This window comes from Primulina eburnea, chromosome 9 (assembly GCF_022965805.1).
Source record: "Primulina eburnea isolate SZY01 chromosome 9, ASM2296580v1, whole genome shotgun sequence".
NCBI lineage: Eukaryota > Viridiplantae > Streptophyta > Magnoliopsida > Lamiales > Gesneriaceae > Primulina > Primulina eburnea.
Genome location: NC_133109.1, coordinates 34,890,289 through 34,899,802, shown reverse-complemented (window position 1 = coordinate 34,899,802; position 9,514 = coordinate 34,890,289). Strand labels below are relative to the sequence as shown.

The window sequence follows — 9,514 nt, the reverse complement described above, 5'->3', positions numbered from 1 at the left end:
AGAGTACTCACAGTGCAGACCAGACCACCCAATCTCATCCCATCAGGTCAAAAATCTTTACATAAAGATTATGCTCTCTGCTCGGTAGATTGTCTACCCAGCTCACCCAATCGACCTGGGCATATCATTGGCGCCGTCTGTGGAAAATCAGAACTATAGACGTTGATATAGTTTTAACTCGAAACTCAACTCAGAAAGATCCCTCAGGAAGGGAGACCACGGGCTCAGGGTTCCTCAGGGTAATCCATTCCCTGGTGACCCTCAACCAACAATAATTATCGCTGAGGAAGAAGTGGCCAGTGGATGGAGACTATTGTTCAAGAGGAAATTATAGATAGGTTCACCAAAATCATCCACAAGGGGAAGAAGAGGTGGAGATAGTTCTCTGACAGCCAGGAAAAAAACCAAAATATTCCGGGAGGCATGACATCCCGATATGATTTTCATTGCAAGAAATATAATGTTTAGTTCTTGTGTTCAGTATTTGATTATCAATGAAAATTCATTTTTATCGTTTTCAATATGAGTGAGTGTAAGTCATTTATCTAAGTCCAGGAGACATGAGGCCCCGACACCTTATCTAAACCATGGAGACACGAAGATATGAGGCCCCAACACCTTATTTAAGCCCGTGAAACATGAGGCCCTGACACCTTATCTAAGTCAGAGAGGTATGAGGCCCGACACCTTATCTTATCCCGGGAGACATGAGGCCCCGACATCTTATCTAAAACTTAGGATGCATGAGACCCCGCCACTTTATTTAAGCTCGGGAGTAGAAGTGTTATTTGATTTGTTAGAGGGTATATATGTCATTTCATAATTACATATACGTTAAAATTCTTTTATAAATAGGGATGTGGTACCTGAACTTATATTTAAAAAACGTGAAGACCGTTGAACCTATTAAAATAAATCAGGAAGTTATGTGCTAATTAGAATGCTTACAGGGGGAGGGGGTTCATACGTATTTTACGAGTATGTTTTACATTTCAACATTCTAGCTAGGTTCATTTTGGAGTCAATGTCGATGGAAAAGGAGTTTATTATTGAAGTTGATGGAGAATATACAATTAATTTTAAAAACATGATCATCGAAGAAGGTTGTATAGATAAAGAAAAAATCAAGAACACTAACATGATCAATCAACATTAGGGATGATAATTTGTATAATACAATTGTAGGTGGTAATATGATATTTGGGTAGAGTATGAATAAACCTTCTACGATAGGATGAAGATTGGGATGGAAGTTGAATATCTGACGAGAATGAAGATGAAGATAAGTATGAGGTGGATATAATAAATGAAGATGAGAACGAATGCATTGCACAAAAATTTCTCTAATCAATATTGTTTACTCAAACACAAATGCACAATAAACTCATTGTAGGAGCTCATTGAGCATCATAGAACCGGTTCAATGTTATTACGCGATTGCAATCAAGGAATGTGCAATGTTATTACTCAATAATCAAGGAATGTTGCAATGAGTTACAACTAAGAGCGAAACTTAAATTGCATCGAATTTGTATAACATGATTATATAAATCAAAATCTTTATGCAGAATCATTTCATTCGTGGAAGAAGATTATGTTCATTTATATGATTTACATAATCAATTTTTGCACATGTTTTTTATTGGTTCACAATCTTTGAATATTCATCAGTTTGGATAACAAACAATCAGCAAGATAAAAGTTTTTCTCTACTTTTGAAAAAAATAAAATAAAACCATTATGAGTGGATCTCTTGTGAGACGGTCTCACGAATCTTTATAAAATGTCAACCCTACAGATATATTCAAAATAAAAAGTCATACTCTTAGCATAAAAAAAAATGATTTTTCATGGATGATCCAAATAAAATATTCGTCTCATAAAATACGATATGTGAGACCGTCTCACACAAATTTTTGCTATAAAACCCATTATATTAGAAATTAGAAACAAAAAATTTGTGAGACCCTGCCCGCACACAAAAAACCCTAAACCCACCATGCTCCCAAACTTCAACGGCAACCCTAACAATGGCAACAATGCTTCAGCGCCTCAACAGGTCGTTATCTCTATTTCCATCACTATCTTTCTTTCTTTTTTTCTTGCTGATTGTTTGTTATGTACCAGGTTATGGGAAACCCAGGAAGTTTTTGTCCTAATCCTTTGCAAATTCGGCCTCAATTCCAAATGGGGGTGCTCAACCCACAACTTGCTATGCCACCTTTCACCAACCCAAACGCCTACTTTGCTCCTACCCAGCTTTTCCCCTTCCCACCGGGCCATGCACAGAACTTCAGTTGTAGCAGTTTGAATCCCATCTTTGCCCATAATGCCGTTAACTCCCCCCAGCTCTTGCACAATGGGCAGTTCAATGTGCCCAATTTAGTACAAAATGTGAACCAGCTTTTGCAAATGCAAATTGCCAGTTGCCGTCCACAAAACTTCACTAGTGCACCGTCAAATATGATGAATGGAAATGAAAACGTGCTGCAGTTGATGAATGGGAACGCCTCAAAACAATTGCACGGTAATGTTAATGCTGCAAAGGATTTTGGTGCCCCTCAACATCAACAGAATCTGCATTTCAATTCTCCTCGTGCTGCAAAATTACAGGTTACTTCTTGAGGTTGCGTTTTGGTTGTACTTGTATGTGAAGTTGGTACAGTGAGATTGTTGTCACGTAATATGAGTTATGTTATTGATTCTCTTTACATGTGAAAACTGAAAACAATATTTTTCCAGTCATTCTTTTTCCTCATCTTTTGCATGGAAACTGGATATTGTTTCCTGGAAAATGTATGTGTGGAGATCAAATGAGGCTCATTAAAAAAAATTGTTCTGAATTAGCATTCTGCTTGATACCAGGGTTGCTGTAAGAACAACTTTCCACGGGGTATGTTATGAGAAACTGTGTTTGGAAACATAATGTATGCTTACGAGCTCATTCTCAAACACCTGCTTGGTGTATTTTGGTTGGGAAATTTTTAAATCCAAGTACAAGATTTTGCTCTCCAACCCTTGGGGATTGCTACTGTGTAAATGTCATGACACTTGTTCCGGTCTGATGGAAATATTCTCTTTAATGTGACCATCGTAATGAAGAACCCCGAACATGCCATATTTCAGTATATGTTTAAATGTAGGCAAGTTAATTGAATTTTTTAACCGCTTTTATTATGTTATTTTTAAGTTTTTCAAGAGAAAATGTTTTTTTTTGGTCTTTGGTTTCCTATCACCATCTTTTTGGCATAGTTATGACAGATTGACGCTTTCTGATAATGCATAGAATCTAATGTTCCTTCATTTTATTGTATTTCTCAACTCTTTTTCAATAATGAGAATTCACGTACTTTGCAAACGCCGAAGTGATACGACCTGAAGTGTCTTCTGCTGTATGCATGAAACAAGCTATTCTAAAACAAATTGCACTTGTCTTTTTATATTTTGAAACCTAAAATCACCAAATTGTTTACTTGCCTAACAATTAACTTTCTTATTCCTGAAATTTTTAGCCACGTTTCTTCTTTTCTCTGGACTAACTGGATTATTAGATGGTGAAGTGATGGAAGCTTCATTAATTGTTGCAGAGTAATGCAGGCGAGTTCCATGGGGCCAACAATAACTGGAAAAGATCAAACAACAAGAACCTTAGTGGTAATTTTAAAGGTGATGCATCACAGAGAGGGTATGTCTTACATTAATTCTTGCCTTGCAAATCTCTCTGTATGCGCAAGTGAGTACAATTGTACAAGTTGATTTGTTACTTCACTGATGTCAAAGTCTTACAGATTTGTGAAGCAGCGGTTTCATCACAAGCAATATTCCAAAGGAAATTCCAAATGTCATAATGAAAATCAAGGAAAAGGTGGGAGAGTTGTCTACTATGGACTGTTTTTGACACTTTAGGGGTGGCTTCAATTCAAACAGTGAAACGATGAATGCTCTTGTCCTACAGATTGTTATGGATTTTCCAGGGGCCATATCACAATCTTTTCATCAGTTTCACAGGAATAATTTATTACTTCCTGTGTCTCATGAACATCTAAAATAGGATGTCTAAATGGTATTGTTTATCATCTAGGGCAAAAGCAATGGATGTGATAAATCATTGTCATTATCATATGCACATTGTGCAGCATAAAGATATGGACACTTAATGCTCATCACTGAAGTGTCAGTTAATGAAAATGATCAAGAGGTTTCTAGTTAACTTAACTATCTCATCATCCTTTGTTTAAAAATTTTAATCCTATTATAGAATTTTATATGCTCCGTTACATTTCTATTGAACTCAAATTCCTAGTTGCAAGAAGAAACTGAATTTAAGGAGCTACGGACATGTAATCTTAATATTGTAGTATAATTGGGATGATGTCATGTTCGATGACTGGTTTGGATATGGAACTCCAAATACTCTAACCAGTTACCTCTGAATGTTTGCCGACTCAAGCTCCTGCTTGTGTTGGATAATTGGAAATATTTTGTTGCTTGCCATGCTACTGGGATCCATGATTTTGCTTACATAAGTCAACGGTTTAGTATGACTTTGAAATGAAATTTAAGTTAGCTAGTTATAAATTTATTGGAATAAAAACCACCGCACCAAAGAAATGGTTAGAGATGGCCTAAGTAGCACGGATACCCCATTTTTTTTGAAGTATCGGACACAAATATGACACGCAAATACGCGTTTCGGATACGGCAAAGCCGAGTCGTTGATTTTTTGTAGGTTTGAGAAGCCGGATACATTTTGGACTCGGTTCAGATACATTTGGGCAAAATTGCAGATATTTAAAAGTTTTAGGGGTTAATTGATAAAAGTTGAAGTTTTTAAGGACTAATTGGAAAATAATTAATAAAAAAGAATCGGGCTTTTAAAGCCCTAAACTTATAATCGATCTTCTCTCTAAAATTCTGCTTAACTCTTTGCTCGGCTCTCATCGTCTCTTCACTCCTATTAAGTTTATCGCCTGCCTCTTTTCTGCTGCTCGCCACATTGTTTCTGACTTTCTGCTCCACTCCTCTGAAGTGCTCGTCGCATGTAAGCTCTAATTTGTAATAGAAAATTTTCAAAAGAAGAGTGTACTTGAGGATGTATATGATTATTCTCTTAGGTGAAAATTTATAACCAAGATTGAAAAGGGAGCTGGAGGAGGAAATATTACTTTGTCGTGTAACATATGTACTAAAGTGTGCAAAGGATCGTACTCGAGGGTGAAAGCACACCTATTAAAACTCAAAGGCTTTGGAATTGATAGTTGTCTGGCTTTTGCAATACGTCCAATAAAGCATATGCAACAACTTGTTGATGACACTGAATTGAGAAGGAAGAATGCTAAACCGAAAGAAGTCCAATTGCCTTCATCATCTTCATCATCAAACATGGCTTCAAAATCCTCATGTAGTAGTCCTTTTTTCTCGCAAAATGATGATCTAATAAAGAAAAGAATAGGAACACTTGGCCTTCTTGAAGGTTTTGACTTGAATGATAGAGATGAGCTCCACTCTTAAATTGCGAGGTTCAGTATGGCTCCTCAACGAACGATTCCAGGTTATCTTCCACTCGGATACAAGTTATTCAGAACTACACTTTTTCAAAAAGAAAAGGCTCATATTGAAAAGTTGTTGGAGCCAACAAAAGCTGCTTGGAAACAAAAAAGTGTTAGTATTTGTAGTGATGGGCGGACAGATGTACAAAGAAGATCGCTTATTAATATCATATTTGTGTGTGAATGTGGTCTTATGTTTCTAAAGTCAATAAATTGTGAAGATGAGTACAATGATAAAGGTTTCATCTCTAAGTTGCTGATTGATTCCATAAATGAAGTGGGACATCAGAATGTTGTCATAGTGGTATTGGATAACGCTCCCATATGCAAAGCCGCTGGGTTACTTGTTGAGGCAAAGTACCCATACATATTGTGGACACCTTGTGTTGTGCACACTCTGAATCTTGCTTTGAAGAATATTTATGCACCGATCGACTCTGTACAAAACAAAGAAGCCTTTCAAGATAGCAAGAGGATAGCATAAGTATCAAATGATGCTTCAATGGCGATAACTCGAACTTGAAGACGCTCTCACTTGCGGAGACTTTTTTTCTGATAGAAAACTCACTTTATCATAATAGTGAAAAGTTTTACAATAGACACAGATGAGTAATCCGCAAAAAGCGTGACAAGAGAAGTTTCTAAAGCCCTACGCTATGACACTATCACACTATCTCATGACCATACAAATTTCCAATCTTTAACTATGTCTGAAATACTTAAATGATTGTACTCTGACAACTTTGTCGTCCAATTAGAGACTCGGAATTTTATTTTCTCCTAGACTTCGTCCACGGACTCTGACACATCTTCAAATATTCTGTTATTTCTTTCCAACCATATCGACCAAAATATGCAATGAATTATCATATGCCAGAATCTGGAGAATCTTTTCACTGTGGGACACCCTGAATCCATAAAAAATAGATCTTGTGCCTTCCTCGGAAATGCCCATTGAAAACCCAGCTCTTTTAAAACTTTCTTTCAAATACCACTCGAGAATGAGCCATGCAGAAGTAGATGGTCTTGATTCTCCTCTTGTTTTCGGCATAAACAACACCATTGCGGGCATAAAACGCAGTCCGACCACCTTCTTTGCACCGAGTCGCATGTGGGCAGTTTCTTCAAGGTTACGATCCACGAGAAAATTTGAACCTTTTGTGGGAATATGTACTTTCCAGATATTATGCAAATAGGAGAATAACGGGAAATCTGAGATCGGGGAGAAAGAGTTGTACCACGATCCACGAGAAAATTTGAAACTTTTGTGGGATGTGTACTTTCCAGATATTATGAAAATAGGAGAATAACGGGAAATTTGAGATCGGGAAGAAAGAGTTGTAAAAATATCTAACAGAAAACAACCCTAAAGGGCCCCCCAACCAAACTCTAAAATCCTCGATACCCACTTCCAAGTCTGACTCTCTTTAGGACTCCTAAAAGATTAGTGAACTCACCTAACTCAACCTCGTTAAAACCTCTTCTAAACCTCACATCCCAAATGAAAGAAGAATTGACACTACTATTGACAACATCTATGAAGTTACAAATAGGTTTGTTGGTTGAAATGCAAATTTGAAACAAAGATGTAAATCGGTCTTTAAACGAGGCCTCCCCTCCCAAACAGCCTCTCAAAAACGAATGATATTTCCTAGTTTGGGCACCGCCCTAAAATGAAAAGCCAGGTAAGAACGAGAGATAAATTCCAAGGACTTCTGAATGTCGCTTTCCCCGCCAAACCCATGTCCCACCCATTGTCATGAAGACCATAGATGTTCTTAATTAATTTTTTTCACAACGTCCTCCTTTCCACTGAACATCTCACTTGCGGAGACTTGATTTGCTTCAACGATCATTATGATCAAAAGGTTCAGGCAAATCAAGAAATTTCTTGAAAACATGTTGATTAGTGAAAGATGGGATCTGTACAAGGAGGATGATATAGTGAAGGCTAGAGTAGTGAAGTACGAGATATTGGATGATCAATTCTGGAAAATGATTGATTATGTACTTTCTTTCACAAGTTCAATTTATGAGATGCTAAGGAAAGTAGACTATGATCAACCTTGTCTTCATTTAGTATATGAGTGGTGGAATGAAATGATAGAGAAGATTGGGGTTGCTATCTCGAAGGGGCCTCAAAGTGGAGATTCAAAGTTTTATGAGGTTCATGATATTCTGATGGAGGGATGGAATAAAAGCAATACAACTCTGCATTGTTTGGAGTATTCTTTGAATCCAAGGTGAAACTCAAAAAAATGTAACTAAGTTTTAGCAAATTATAAATATTAATTTGTTTAATTTTCAACATTTTTATATAGATATTATAACAATGAGTTGCTCCAAGTATCTCCTAATTGACTTCTTCATCATAAGGACATTGAAGTTTCAAGAGAAAAGAAAAAGTGCATTGAAAGATTTTTCTCATGTTCATCAGAACGAATAAGTGTCAATGAGGAGTTTGCCTCTTTTTCCGTAGACATTGATGATTTTTCTGATAATGAGGCAATGCGTGATAAAGGTTTGATGACTCCAAGACTCCAACTAAGTGGTGGGTTATCCATGGAGCTTCCGCACCAACTCTTCAAAGTTTAGCTTTAAAGCTACTTGGGCAGCCTTCTTCTTCTTTTTGTGAGAGAAATTGGAGTACCTACAACTTCATACACACTGAAGTGGAAAAAAATAACACCACAAATAGCGGAAGATTTGGTGTATGTTGACTACGATATTCGTCTTTTATCTAGTAGGAGTCCACATTATAGTGAAGGAAAAAGTAAAATGTAGGATGTTGAAGCGGATGCATTTGATTACATGGACGTGGAGGGTGCTTCTATCCTTGAAATTGCCAATTTATCTCTTGATGAACTTGACTTGGAGTTACTGATGAAGCCATTGTTGGTGATGAGACCGACATGGATGCTTGATTTCTTTTTACTTGCTTAAGATCAATTTGGTGTTTTATATTTTTGTTGATGAAATATGACATTATATCTCTCTCTATATATGTTGATATATATATATATATATATAAAATATTTATCGTATTCGATACGATTGCCTTCCCCATATCTATGCAACATAGGAGGTGGCATTGGTGGAAGATCATATCATAAAGGAGCAATTGAGATGGTTTGAGCGCATCAAACACCAATCCTTACGGCACTCTGAACTATGGATATAGAAGTAGTAAACTTTAAGAGGAGAAATGCCAATATTAACTTGACATGGTGATATTAAGTATGATTTATCAGGGAACCGCTAGAACTTTAATTTCTAACCACCCTAATTAGCTTTGGTTTAAGATTTGTATGATAATTGCCTTGTCAAACACTGTTATATGGTAAAGCTTATTGCAACCTGTGAATTAGTATTTATCTTTTTTAGTAGTCATGATATGATAAGAATTATCTTTTACTGTTGTTTTAAACTAAATAGATTAGATTGATCTCTTAATTTAAGGAAGTTTGGTAGAATGATATTCTATAAATCTGATTTGTATTCTTTCCTTCTATCAATGAATAAAATTATGTTTCCTTTCTACCCTAATTCTCTTTTACGACATGGTGTCATCTGAGTAGGCAGAACCGATGACAGAATAGGGTATGGCTACTCCACCTTCTGACCCTTCTGAAACCAACTCCAAATCGGCGCTGGCCACCCATGGAACAGGGCGACGCCTTTTTCGATTGCCCATTATATGCCATAAACTAAATGGGCAAAACTATCTCCAATGGCCCCAAACTTTGATCTGCCAGCATATTTTTTTTGGCAGACTAACCATATCAACACATTTTTTATTTACTTAAATATATAAACTTTATGCATATGTGGTTTCTCAGAATTTGGTGTTTCTTCTGGAGTCTGACTATCTCATTTAGTTTCATCTTTTGCAAGTTTATTTAAATATGCTTTGTGCTTTTCTTATCTTTTTATACAGGGTCGAAAAATGGAGCAAACACCTCTAT

At 36.5% G+C, this 9,514-nt stretch overlaps 1 long non-coding RNA gene across 1 annotated transcript; it reads right to left on the bottom strand.

Annotated features, from left to right (window-relative positions):
• Nucleotides 1-5,152: 5,152 nt before the first annotated feature.
• Nucleotides 5,153-9,475, bottom strand: LOC140842065 (uncharacterized). Its single transcript, XR_012120306.1, has 2 exons — nucleotides 6,813-9,475; nucleotides 5,153-6,704 (listed from the first exon to the last, which is right to left on the bottom strand). It is a non-coding gene; the product is annotated as an uncharacterized lncRNA (long non-coding RNA).
• Between the last annotated feature and the right edge of the window lie 39 nt (nucleotides 9,476-9,514).